Source organism: Macrobrachium rosenbergii, chromosome 48 (genome assembly GCF_040412425.1).
Source record: "Macrobrachium rosenbergii isolate ZJJX-2024 chromosome 48, ASM4041242v1, whole genome shotgun sequence".
Classification (NCBI taxonomy): domain Eukaryota; kingdom Metazoa; phylum Arthropoda; class Malacostraca; order Decapoda; family Palaemonidae; genus Macrobrachium; species Macrobrachium rosenbergii.
Genome location: NC_089788.1, coordinates 34693853 through 34709117, shown reverse-complemented (window position 1 = coordinate 34709117; position 15265 = coordinate 34693853).

Here is a 15265-nt window from a genome sequence, read left to right as displayed (position 1 = left end):
AATGGCTACTGACTGGTTCAAGTAGGCTCAGTTTTCTTTGACACCCACCAAATTCCCCGACTCGATAGGCAAAGGAATAACAGATTATTTCAAAGTTAAATAAAGAAATCAAATTTACAGGAAGGAGGGATGTTTATCCTGACAGGTCCCCCTTATAAATATTTCACACCCTTTCGGGTGTGAGGGTCTTATATAATTCTCCCGACTGGCCCGTGACCCTACATATAGGTGGATTGTGGCTCTGCACATCTAAAGGAACCTACCTAACTGCTAAGGGGGTTCTGAATTGGTTAATTTACATGCCTAACCTACCTAAGGGTATAGATATGACTAGGATACTAACGGGAGAAATCTATGCCTAGACAAATGCACACTGTAACACCTAACCTACTATCCCCATGACTCTGGCACTGAACAAGCTGGCACTAACGAATGGCACGCACTGAGTTATGATCGGCACTACGCTTTATGATTAACATGCAACAAATTGAAACATGACGCACCTGAAGGGTAATTCACAATGTATGATTAAGTAATATATCAGTTTGAGTCTAGAGTGAGTTGGAAGGAGGTTAGTTGGAAAAAGGTTAGTAGTGCAAAGTCCTAAGTGGTTAATGGTTAATGCTTTCTGGCTCAGAGGTCACACTGGCACCCTCTCCGTGCCAACGGGTTCAGATTGCACAAGAGAACTGTATGGCTCCTGACTCACTAAGTGAATTTCTTTCTCCCACGTCTTTTTCTTCGGGGGCCTCCAGGGTCTGGCTAGCCCATTCCATAGGGCGATGGGGATACTGGCTCTGAAGAATGGCCAGGATAGTGAAACAGGAGCAGGATCAGGGGCAGCCTCGAGGGCTCGGCTGGCCTCTATCAGAAAAGGGCGCTGTCGTGAAGAGAACCATGCGTCAAATCCTGGCCGGACAGCTCCTGGTCGACCAGAAAAGAGGTTTGGCCAGTCCTGCTAGAGGGTCATCCTCAGCAGGTGGAAGAGTGTATTTGAAGAAGAAACATCAGGGGTCGGAGGTTCATACTATTTCGATGATCACAGTGATTATGATTTGGTGGATCTCCCGTAGGAGGATCTGAGTCATGTTATGGGTCCAGCACTGGCACTAACTCAGGGCCAGGCTCAAAATAATGCCTGCAACAGGAGCATCCAGCCAAGATGGATCTGGGTTTCTGGGTTTTAATCCAGTGCTTGCAAGTGGCATTGGCAGCGAATAACTCATCAATTTTGAAAGAAAACCCGGGGATCAAAACCCCTCGGTGTCCCTGGCGTGATCTGGGACAGCCAGGTTCCTGTCTTAATCACTGACTGGGCCTCTTAGTTCATGGGGTTGTGCCAGCTAATCCAGCTTTACTAATCCTGGGGCACTTAGACTATCTTGTAGTATAGCCCTAGTTTAGGTCCTGCAGCGGTTTCTAACAGCCCCAGAATGAGGAGTAATTCCTGGGTGGCCGCACCTGAATAGACAGGATTGGCCAGCAGGTGAATGAGATGGATTAGTATCGGCTGACATGATGGTTCACAGCTGTGACAAGGCTGGTCTCTGTCTGAAGACGTGGACTGGATGTGCTGGCACTGAAGAAGTGGCAACAGAGTGGTGTTGGGGTGGGACATTCCCAACCTATGTTGAATCCAACAGGAACTGTGCTGTTTAATTCGTGGTACAATGCCAAGATAATGCACCTTGTTGCTTAATCAAAAGTGAAACCCTGAGCTCAACTGTGATGGTTAATCTGTTATTGACCAGTAGAAAAACTGGAGTTTGTGTTGTCCTTGGCACTGGAAGGACAAAGAGGTCGATCAGACTAATGTCTGAGCCATGTCGGCAGTAGTTGGCAGGTGCACTGGGGGCTGGAACCATCCATGGGTAGCCACTGAGATGGACTGTGTCCAGAACCCTCTCATGAGTTCAGTGAAATCAGCTGAGGAATGGCACTAATCATGTTCGCAGCCTGGGTGTGACCAAGGTTTTGGGCATGCAGGATACCCAGCAGAAGAATGTCAGGCTCCAATACCAGGGAACTGTGATATGTTGATTTAACGGCAGTGAACTGGTGTGCTGGGAAGACGGTGTTGAATTAGGACCAGAGAGGAACACTGAGACTGCTGGTAAACTGCCGAACCAGTTGTTGCCCTGAAGATTGCTATCTTTTAGTGGCAAAGTGGCACCTCGGCATCTGATCCTTTTACAGATGGGGCTAGGTTTGTTAGGTGGGCCTTGATCCGTGAAATTGAGGCCCGAATGTGCAGAGTGGCACTATTTTGCAAGCTGCAAGGTGCCATGGGAAGGATTGTATGTCTCCCAGGCATCAGCTTAAGCGGCAGGTTGCCTGTGATGGTGGCTTGCTGCTTATCATTAAGATAAAGCCAGCGGCCTGAGCGCACACTGGAAAGATCCAAGCATGGTCTGGTTGAACAAATCAATGGTGTCATCCACTAGATCTGTCAGAACTGCGACATCCCAGCTTGTCTGAAAACAGGCCCATTCTGTTCAGATGACCAGCCAACATTCTTAGCCATGGCTCTGAATCTTTGTCTCCACCTCTCAGGGGTGATTTCAACGTCTGGAACAATGGGTGGCAGCCAGTCCCCACGTTGATCTCTTTCCAGGGCTTGGTGAGCAAACTTCCTTCCAGAAATCCAGAACTTGGTAGGCTCATAAATCCCTCTCAGCCAGGATGTATTACATGGTCTCAAAGATGGGAAAAGCACTTCGCCATTGTTCTGATCTTTCTTCAGTCCATTTTCCCAAAGGTTAAATGACTGTCGACAGAAAGGTATTTATGGCAGATGGAGTGCGGCTACAGGCTTTGATGGTTAAATTTTCTTTCCTTCTTGGCTCTCTCAAACTCGAGCTCCCTGTCTTTGAGGGTTAGTTCATGCTGTGACATCTCCACAGCTCTTCTCATTTTCTTCATCTCTCCGCTCAGACCAACTTCTTGCTGCCTGTTCTTCTTCATGCTTTTCTTCTCAGTGATCTGTTCCTTTACAAACTTTTGAAGGAGCAACTGGACACTCCAAAGACAGAGAAACTCCTTCCCATATTCCTAAAATATTGGACTCCTCAGTTGACAAAACCTGATGGGGAAGGGGTGCTGGTGAAATGCTACATGTTCCCAGAGGAAAGCCTCAGTGTCTCTTATGAGAGAGTACTGGGATTAGTGGCACTTCAATGAGATGGCACCTTTAGCAAATAGGTGGCACTGTGGATGGTGTGTCTGTCCCCAGGTCACACTGGGAAAAGGGTTCACTGAAGGAAGTGCTGAGTCAACATGGGCGGATACAACTATCTGCAAATGGAGTGCTCCTGACCTCTTGGTCCTTATGGGCTATGCACTGTTAATGGGGTGTTCCTGAAGCACTGCGGTCCTTATGGAGAAACTGGCAGTTGAAAGACAGTTTCTTCAATCCAGGTGCAATGGCTTATAAGAGGTTGCTTTGGTTGGTTGGCAATGTGGTGCAAACATCTCATGCAGCTCCGTGGAAACAAAATGAACCAGTGCCACCAAACACTGAAGGTGAAAGCCACCTGAGCAGATATCTAAGTAGGCCAGTAAAAGGTAAATGAGAGACTCAACAGAAGGGAAGAGATAGATGAAAGTGAATCTGACAAATAAGTGCTTCAGTGATTGAAGAGCAGTGCCACAGAATTAGTGGCACTGAGAGAAATGGAAACTGGATTGGCTTCCTCTGGGTAGCTAGTTATGAGAACTCAGTCTGTTGCCTGACATGAGGACAGGTAGGCTAGAGGGAGGCAGGAATGTCAGTGGTTTTTAGCACTTGCCAGACACGCAAATCTGAGATAAAATATACCCAATCCCACACTCCCGTTGGAACACGTAACAAGATATAATATATATGCGCTTTATAGCGTGCACGCTAAATGATCTGGGCTGAAGCACTTGAGAAAGAAAAAGCTGGTATGATTGATTACCCGCTAAACACAGTGGTTGGAAATTAGCTCTGTGTATATGATAAAATTTTCTGGAAATGGGTAATGAATTTGAAATTCCTGATTTGTTATTAATGTAATTCTTTGTATATGCCTTTTATAATTTATGAGTTGATTCCCAAACTCCTGAGGAAATACACTGTCCCTGTGTTGAAATGAAACAATGCAAGGAGCAGGAAAAAATTCTCTCTCTCGGTGAGCGTTAGGTAATGGCATGTATTTGTTATGAAATTTTAATCACTTTATTTTGTCTTAAGGAACTTGTGAAAATACCTTATCAGGTGCTTTACGTTAAGATTTGAGTATTTTATGGAATTACTGCAGCCTTGCATGAGCATCAAAAAGCTTTACTTCTATGGCATGCAATAATTTCAAATTGTTTCACAAAGTTTCCTGCCTTTCGTTAAACACACAAGGAGGAGGCTCGTTCCTTGAACGAACGTTGGGGAGAGTTGCACAAGGAAAACAGCTGATCTGGCAACCCTTGTTGTCGGCGACAGAACGAAGTGGAATTGGAAGAGAAAAAACTCTACTTTCTTGCTAAGTGCGGGTTTAAAATGCTGATGGCGAATTATTAATCTTTGAATATCAGCACTGTCACTTTATGTTAATATATTTTAATATGCACTGGGGTCGTTAAATCATCCGCTTGGAACTGTTTTTTCCTCCAACACTGGGACAGTTTGGCATGCGCCATTTGAACACAACTGTTTCTGAACAAACACCTTATAAATGCCAGATATCGACATTCTTGGTTTCTCAAACTAATGTTATTTCAAAATTTATCACTAACCAAGAAATGTCCATTTTTTGCCGAAGATTCCAGGAAATAAACTCTTAGCTACTGGTCCTAACTTACACATGCAAAATTGCCCTAACTAACACCTTCAATTCAGATATTTACTCGTCTACAACTCGATACTTTGTCCTACACTCTAGAAATTTTCAGACTCTTTGGAAACAATGCAGTCTACCTCTCTGTTTTCCGCTAAAGATAACAGACCCTATGACTTCTTCAGGTTATGAAGCTTTTCCTGATAGAAAATTGTTGCGTTTCTTTCACGAAATATTAAAATATCATTATCTGATTTCCTTAATATTAGGACATGCACAAGCTGTTTACCAAGGTCGTTGGCTCAGAGCTTTCCTGTGCTTCTGAATAATGAAATGATTACCATGACTGAAATAAAACATTTCATATATGCCCTGGTTTTCTAGTCTAGCTTAGTGAGGGTGGTAATTAACGCTAATAGACTAATTCTGGCAATTGGTCGTCACTATCATAAACTGGACTCTTGGTCCTGGTGAGAAATGTTAAAATTATAATGATGCAAAGAAACCAAGAAAGTCCAGCTTATGAGCAAAAGAAAAGTCATTTGAAAACTTACCAGATTTTCCTGGATTTACAATTGAATGGAAGGTCGCCATATGGGAATTAGAATTCTTTTACAAATTTACAGGGATTTATTTACAGAGACTTAATCAAATAACAATGAGACAACAAACAGCATGATAACTTGATGCAAACTTATAAATAGGACACAAAGAATAAGAATGCAAGGATTGGCAACAATCAAGTTGATTAAAAATGGGACCAATGTGCAACACAATCAGTACAATGAAAAATAATAACATTTAGTCTTGCCAACAAGACAGTCTCACATAATGCAAATGGTGGAACTCCAGGATGGGAGAGTAATTCATATGAACATTTTCATTGCCACAACGGAATTTGGTAATGACTGCGACCAGGAATTTTCAGGATTTTGGTGGCAGACTGAGATAATGAAGCATGGATTCATGATCGGTCTGCTGTCACCCCTGAAAGAGACGTTCTGCATTAGCCCTGCTCAAACTAAGAAAATGGAATCTACCTATAAAATATCACCCAATACACGTTCTTAAATACTAAACATGATGTTCTTGTCGAAGATAATTATGAGAAAATCACGTTATCACACAAATTGGAATCGAGATTTGATTGGGGCTTTTGAAACAAGGAACAAGTGATCGCACTCACACAAAGATAAAATCAACACTGATATTGTTTAACCTAAATAGCCCTTAACTTGCACTGGGGAGGATAATTGATGGTTAATCACGGGATCTTTACTTGAATTCCAGGCACGTAAATGGCAGGGGATGGGATACAGGTCAGGATTCGAACAAAGAGGACTGCTTTGTGGAGGAACATTAAAGTTAAAGAAATGGAATTTTCTCTCCAAACTGAGTTTAAGTCAAAGGGGAGGGCTGGTATCTGACTACTTGAAGGTCCAAACCTTTTCATGACTATTGTTGGAAAGATCCAGCAGTTGTCCTGTCGATGAGTCAGTTCAACCAGCGGAGCGCCAGAAAACAATGCAGCATATGAGGTCTTACAGGTGAACCAGAGGAGCGTCTGCCTGCTTCAAAAAACTAAAGCTTGGCTTCTTGGAGGCTGGTTGAGCTTTGGGCCACCCCCAGTGTGCAAGTATGTCAGAAGAAGCAGCAAAGAGGGCAGAGGAAAAGCACACTTATCATTATATGCCTACAGCTTAGAATCCTACCTGCTCCCTAGCGCCTAAATGGCCCTTTTGGCCTCCCCATACCTAATGTCTCCCCATTGCGTGATGGGGGTGGAAAAGGGGGTTTGTATTGTTCTCTGGATCGTATGATGTTGGGGGCCAATGGTAAGGAGGCCTAGCTAATGGCTACTGACTGGTTCAAGATAATCTCTGGTTTTGTTTGACACCCACCAAATTCCCATGACTCGATAGGCAAAGGAATAACAGATTATTTCAAAGTTAAATAAAGAAATCAAATTTACAGGAAGGAGGATGTTTATCATGATTGGTATATATATATATCCGTATATATATATATATTCTTTTTATATTACAGTCTTAGATATATATATTGTATATATATATATATTATATATATATATATATATAGCATATATATTAAATATATATATAATATATATATATATATAAAAAGAGTTGGTCTCTAGAGAGAGAGAGAGAGAGAGAGAGAGAGAGAAAAAAGAGAAGAAAGTCACGCAACTTCATTTAAACTGCCAGGAAATGGGTTGTACAATTCATATTATATATATTTTATATAAATATATATATATATAATATATTTTATAACCTAAAAGTCGAGGTTTAAAAAAAGTTTCTCACTGGACGGGTTGATCGTTCTCCTAACACTCTGCTGGGTCCGCGTTCGATTCTCCGACCGGCCAATTTGAAGAATAGAGAAATTTGTTTCAGGTGATAGAAATTCATTTCTCGTTCTAATGTGAGTTCGGATTCCACAATAAGTTTGTAGGTCCCATTACTAAGTTTCCAATCGGTTCTTTCACTAAAATAAATCGAATCCTTCAGCAATCTGCCCTCTCTAGGAGAGCTGTTGATCAGCTCAGTGGTCTGGTTAAACTAGGCTATACTTTTCTCTCTCTCTCTCTCTCTCTCTCTCTCTCTCTCTCTCTCTCTCTCTCTCTCTCTCTCCCCATGTCACTCTAACTTCACCCATTTCCCCCACCAGTTTGTGAAGTCTGTAACTTTCTTTTTCTTTCTTTCTGTTAAAGTCAAAAGCATTATTTGCTGAGACGATCTCTTATGTAGACTTTGAATTAGTCTATACTTCATTTTCTCTCCAGGAAAACTTCTCAGGAATAAGGGAAAATTGTTCGCGTTTCTTTCTATTTGCTTATCATCAGCGTAGAACCATTTCCTCGCCTGTCGGCACCGTCTTCAGGACTAAATTACAAATGCTGTTGTTGTTGTTTATGATGATGTTGGCTTTATGCCAGCAAGGGCTCTTGCTCATAGAACAGCCCCAATGTGTTACTCAGGGATCTGAAGTGAAATAATGGTCACGAATAAAATGACTAATATAATGGTATGAAAAATGCAAATATAGTCATGAAATGAAAGGTTGAATTGGCAGGATTACAGACCCTTTTAAACCCTCAGGTGCCACACTCAGTTGCAGAGAAAGAACGAAAGCAGTGAGTCCTGGCGAATCGTAGATGGCCAGTAAGGAAAAAAAGAAAAAAAAAATGGATCATAGGAGGGGAAAATTGTAAAAAATCTTCATAGATACCGTACCGTATTTAACTTACTTTGAAATGAAAAAAAAAAAAAGCATCGATCCTAAGGAGTCAGGATTGCAAGGAGATACTATCGTTAGGATTCGTAGGTGTTGTACCGCCGACAAGTATCCTTCTCATGATCTTGACATCATTCTTAAAGTGACTTGATATGCGGCTCCTTGGTGTAATATGTTTCCTGGTGAGACATGCCGTCACTGGGCGTTAAGGCACCGACCCACATTAGTTGCCTTGCGGTACATGGTTATTTTGTATCTGTTCTTCTTCTCCACGTTTACATCCAGGAAAGGAAGTCGACACCATATTCGATAGTGCAGTGAAGTGATGACGTCGACAGTACTGGGAAACATAATATAGCCTATTACAGAGCCGCATATCACAGCCAGTTTAAGGTCATGAGAAGGATAATTGTCAGCGGTACAACACTTTCGAAGCCAATCGATTGTAACCCCTTATGAGTCTACTGCCGCTCAAACCTGGTCAGCACCCTCGTAATATGGAATAGCAACGCCCTCACAGAGAGATGTGAAAGTCGACTTGTGTAGTATATAAATTCAAGCGTACCGAAGGGAAATTGCAAGTTCTCAGCTGGTGCTACGCAGGTTGTACCACTACCACTCTATACAAGCGACTGCAAGCCCACCTCTAACAAAGTTAAGTATACCTTAGTTTTACCAGACCACTGAGCTGATTAACAGCTCTCCTAAGGCTGGCCTGAAGGATTAGACTTATTTTACGTGGCTAAGAACCAATTGGTTACTTAGCAACGGGACCTACAGCTTATTGTGGAATCCGAACCACATTATAGCGAGAAATGAATTTCTATCACCAGAAATAAATTCCTCTAACTCTTCATCAGCCGGCCGCGGGAATTGAACTCCGGCCCATCGAATGACAGTCTGAAGCTCAACCGACTCGGCCAACAAAGGGCTCCCACCTCTAACAAGGGTCAATGTTCCAACACTGTATAGATGTCCATTAGGAATTATTAAAAGGCAAGGAGGTCATGCACAGAGAAGCCTGGTTCCACAGATAGCAAATAGCAGAAGCCATTGAATATATGAAGGGACACGGACTTCTTCCTCCTTTCTTCAAGGAAACCACAAGACCTCTATGAGAATCCGAAGGGAGAAACGACAGACAGAGCACTCCTGACCACGAAAGAAACTACAGACATCGGAGCAAATCAAGAATATTGGGCAGAGATGGGAGTCACGTCCTCACCCACGCCCTATGTCGCATGCCATTGCATAAGGCGTGTCCTACTGAGCACCAGAAATGGCTTTGCTGCTGCACAGACCACCAGCGATATGGTGAGATCCTGCAACTAAGAAATTCGTCACTCTAATAACATGATGTTTTACATTTTAGGCTTATCTGTGAAGTTTGCATGTTGTAATAAAAACTGTGAATGTCATATTGTGATTTCATTCACTTTCACATCATTAAATATGACTTGTGTGCTGTTCTAAAGCCAGCTGAGTCAAACAACAACAACATTATCAGTTTAATCCTGAAGACGCCGCCTATACACAAGGAAACGGTCCGTCCACTATAATAAGAAACGTGAATAATTTTTCCTACTTTCTGATAAGCTTTCCTGAGGAGAAGAACAAGTATAGACTGATTCAAAGTCTAAGTAAAAGGACAGTCTCTGCAAATAATGCCTTTGACTGCAATAGAAATTATATATATATATATATATATATATATATATATATATATATATATATATATATATTTATAAATATATATATATATATATATATATATATATATATATATATATATATATATATATATATATATATATATATATATATATATATATATATATATATATATATATATATATATATATATATATATATATATATATATATATATATATATATATATATATATATATATATATATATATGTAAGTGCTCGCGAAGGTGACCTTTGAAAAGTTGGGTCAGCTATTCGCAGGGTCCATTTCGACTATACACAGCATATAAGAAAAGTGCTGAACCGTTCGCATACCACAGGAAGTCGCAAAAGGCTCCTTGGTGACAGGACACGGGCTGGCAAATGCGTTTTCAGCAAAGAACATTCTAGAAGCTGAACCAGTTACAAAATCCGGTTTTGAAGGGTACATCTCGATAATGACGTGTGTGTACGTGTACTTCGTGACGCCTTGAAGTACAGAGGCGTGTCTTGCCGAACTTTGACCTCGAATGATGTCACGGAAAAGTACGTTCGTTCGTGCATTGCATAATGAATATAATGGGAGGAACCGTTGTTTGAATCGGACTTTTACGATCCGTTTCTGTGTGTCTAAAGACGTGAGTGATTTTTCACATGGAGACTGTCCCAGAGGACTTGTGGAGTGAGTAGATTTCAGACACGTTTTTAGACTTTGTTTTTCAGAACTATGAACAAAAACGGTACCTCCTGTGACAGTGGAAAATGTGTTTCTTCATTTTTTTACATTTTATGATTTTTAATGTGACGTTTGTTCTTTCACAGGTATTTCTGTTCCATTCCTTTCCTTTCCTTTTTCCCTCTCTCCCTCCTACAAGGAAGGGAGTGGTATGCCATTTTTGAGATGACCTGATTTTATTAATTGACCTCTTGGTGTTTTGACAGATGAGTTATTTTCTGAATTCCCTTAAGTAACTGGGTGTTTGTGATTTTGGAATCTTATTTCCTTAGAGGATTTTTTTTTTGGATTTCTTTAATGAATTATTCGTTTTTTCGTTCTTCATAATGTTTAGGGAGTTATTTTCGTTATTTTTTTGTCAATAAAGGTTTTAGTTTTGTACTTAGTATCTCACTCCAGTAGTCCTTAGATTTTAGTTAGGGAAAGATACAACTGATGAAGTGGCTCACGCTACACGCTATCACATAATATCTCGGGATAAGCGAGATCAAACCTCTGTTCATAAAACAGAGACTTAAATCAAGTATAGGCTCAGAAATGGCCTTTACATATATATATATATATATATATATATATATATATATATATATATATATATATATATATATATATATATATATATATATATATATATATATATGTTATCAGGTTATCTGACAACTATTATCCCCACATCCACCAAACAGGGGCAGGAAACGGTTGGCAACATTGGAGCTCATGACCGAACATTCCTCCAACAGCTGCCTCTCTCTCTCTCTCTCTCTCTCTCTTTCAACTTTACTGAAAGCCTCCTAACCTACTAAAGGATTCAGAGCTGATGAAACACAGTTTTACGGCAACACCTGTTTGTCAAAGCATCGGATAAAGGTGAAAGTTGGCAAGCCCTATCTAATTTTTGCAAGTATTATTTGGTACCTAAATTCGACAGTTTTGATGTTTATAAAGTAAAATGAAGTCGCCGATGCCGGAACCGAGAAAATCACAGAAAAGGATCCTCAAACCATTCATGACGTAAACATAATATGTCATGAGGCTCCGTTCATCTACCAGGTAGGCAGTAAGTCACCAACAGGTTAATGGATATGCTTACACAGTCTAGGCTTAACAAATTCGATAATGGCCGGTAGGATATGTAATTGTCCCCGTGGTTACAAAACTGCATTTACGCTACGGCTTGCCACTTCGTATACAAGCAAGATTTACTATAGCGTGAATAGGTAGTTATTTCTGTAGTGGGTAATAGTTAGTTGGGCAAGAGCTATTAGACAATCCCGTTGTTTTGAGGAGGAATACTGGAAGTTGGACAATATCTATGAGAGCGTTTAACCGCTCATCATTGACATCGCTAGCGAAGATGAGGACGGGGATGATGACCTCTTCCTCGAGAGTGACGACGAAGACATTTTGTAAATAAATTATGTATAGAGTTAGACGTTTTATTTGTACATCTAAAACATATTAAAACACAAAGATTATAACAATATGTTCCTCATTCAAATTGATTTCAATAAATTTTCCCTTCCATGCATATCAATGTAAATCTTGTTACATTTGATTGATATTAAGTAGGTTTAGGTTGCTGTAAGATATAAATAAAAAAAGAAAGAAAAAAGCAATGGGTGACATTAACTGAAATAAAACAATGGCGTTGACCTTTACACCTCTAACAATTGAGGGAAATGAGGTATCATTGCTTTTCATTTGAAATCTACTTCTAGTGACCGCTCCTGACTGCTGCAAATAGAAACCTGAGGTAAAACAAAACGGATTGTCTTTTTGTATTCCCACCCTGAATAGATGTAGATCTAATAACAAATGAGCTATAGAATGGTTCATTATGTGGATGAATTAAATACACTGAATTATTTGTAAAGTAGGAACAATACGAATATCAAGAAAATGGAAGAATTCCAAGCTAACAACTGAGTCCCCACAACTACTGTGGAAGTTGCGATGAAGCCTCCACAAAACAGTAATATGATAATAATAATAATAATAATAATAATAATAATAATAATAATAATAATAATAATAATAATAATAATAATAGTGAGAATGAAAATGCAATCAAGGGGACGATGACAAATCCTGCTTGCCATCACTGATCTCGCTGAAGCCTAAGATGGGTACTAATATCAATTAGTGAATACGTCATCGGCAAGTGGGCAGAGCCACAGTGAAGAGACGTTTTCCCCATATGTAAACTTCTCTTCACTGTGGGTGGAGCCTCATGACATCATAGGTTAATGTCACTTTTGTGTTCAAAACCCTTACCTGTGATTTTGATGGCTCTGGCTTAGGCAAATTCACTTTTACTCTGATAAATACCAGAACTATTGAACTTAGGAACTAAATAATCCTTGCAAAAATTAGGTAGGGTTATAAAATATACATTTGCCAACTTTCAGCTTTATCCGATGCTTTGATAAAAAGGTGTTGCCAAAAAACCATGTTTCATTGGCTCTGAATCCCATAGTAAGTGTGTGTGAATCAAACCCCAGAATACAAAAAAAAAAAAAAAAACATCTATTATGCAAATCTAACAAAGGGCAGGTAAATGAAAAATCATGCATATTAGGTAATTAATCCCAATTACGCTATATCCCAAAGCAAAAGAAAACTGTTGCAAGAAATCATAATATGTAGGAACTAACTCCCGCTTCCCACAAAACAAATCTAAAATCCACTACATAAGTTTGTCTGTGATCACTTCGGCCCTCAGTATTCCCACAAGGGGCTATATGTCATATTAAGGTACTGCCTCACTTGAAACATTCTGCAGCAGACAAAACAATGCCTATTAGACCACAGTTCGTAATAATATACACAATGAAAATATAAAAAAAAGTAGGCATTAATCACTGCAAATCAATCAGATCTGTAATGCAAAGTCATAAAGATTAGTAATTTTCACCTCAAATCAATCAGATCTGTAATGCAAAGTCATAAAGATTCGTAATTTTCCTAAGTTTCTACTCACTTTCAGCGACAGGGAATTCCGATTCCCAACGTGTTCCAATGCGTCCCTTCAGTCTGGACTCTCACAAAAGAATGAACAGTTTTCCAGTAGGGCCCTTTGCACTTAGCAGTTTCGTAACGCACACACTGGCACAATTTCGTTTAACACACCCAAAAAAATCGGACTCACACTGGACCAAAAGATTCCATGCCTTCTGATCCCTTTATGATGGAAACTTCCATTCTTGGACACGTGTCACCAACGACCCACTAAATCAAGGGTGGTCGTCCGAAAAGTGCTGAGAATGCGCCAGTTCGCACTTATTAAACAAACACTTCCCAACTGCAAAATGGCTGAACATAGCCAACAAGTTTGTATGTCCCACATACCTTCACACTTCCCCCATTTAAGATATATATTTCAACTGTGACAAATAAAAACATGCAATCATATGTATATACGTATTAGCAATTCAGTTAGATGGGTAATTCACCCATGAAAGAAATGAAGACCAATTAGCTTTTATCCACAGCTTAAACACTATAATAATTAGGTGCAAAACGTACCAAACTTATCAAACAACTTAAAGTCATTATACAAGTAAAACTGAGTTAGTTCACACACACACAGACACACACCTTAGAAAAAGTATGGAACAAGATAGTAAAGGATGGAAAATGCAGGATCCCGAGAGGACCACAAGCAATGTCCTGAAATCAGGACAGGAAGGTGGTGCTAAACGTAAAAGTGTCTGTTTTAGGTAAAGATTATTTATACAATCATCATCGTCATTGCCTCTTGAAGCAAAGTGCCTCTGAAATTCCACTTATCTCCAGCCTCCCTTTTCGTAGGTCTCTCTGAAGTGAGTCTGGGTCTTTCAACTCTTCTGGTGCGCACAGGAATCCAGCTGACTCTCAAGTACTCGTACTATTCTCTCAGGTATTGTGTGAAGGACATATCCAAGCCATCTCCAAGCCCTTTTCAGCACTGTTTCATTTATAAAGGAAATTTCCATAATTTTCATTATGGAATCAGTTCTAGCACTATTAAGCAACATGCCAAAATATTTTAGATCTGATTTCAATGCCATGCCATGATTCATGTCCGCATAGCAATACAGAGCATACTAGACTTATGAATCACCTTACCTTTGTACGTGATTCCAGTCTATTTGATTTTCATATCTTATACATCCTGGTCTTTGTTTGACCTTCCATTTTTAATTTTCCATTAAATTCCAACGCAAGAGAACCCGCACTGAATATATTTGTTCCCTGATATTTGAAAATTTAACTTCATTCATCCTTTCTCCGTCTAAGTTATGACTAACTTTGTACTTATTTTTTCTCACATACATTTGGATTTTCATCTCTCTAGATATACAGCCCATTCTGCCATGCAAGTATGTAAATGTTGTGGTATTTTACCGATTAAAAAATCATCATCTGCATATTCTAAATCTGTACAGTGTCTGTCGTTACTCCAGTCTAAACCTTCTCTTCCCTCTCACATCCGTTTCTCATTATAAAATCTGAGAATAGTAAACAGCAAAGTCAGTCGTTAGTGGCTTAGAAATAAAGTCGAAACCAGTCAGGACCTACACTCAGTCTATTAATCTTTCACCTGTGGTGGTGTAATATACGTATATATATATATATATATATATATATATATATATATATATATATATATATATATATATATATATATATATATATATATATATATATATATATATATATATATATATATATATATATATATATATATACATACATACATACATACATACATACATACATACATACATACATACACACACACACATA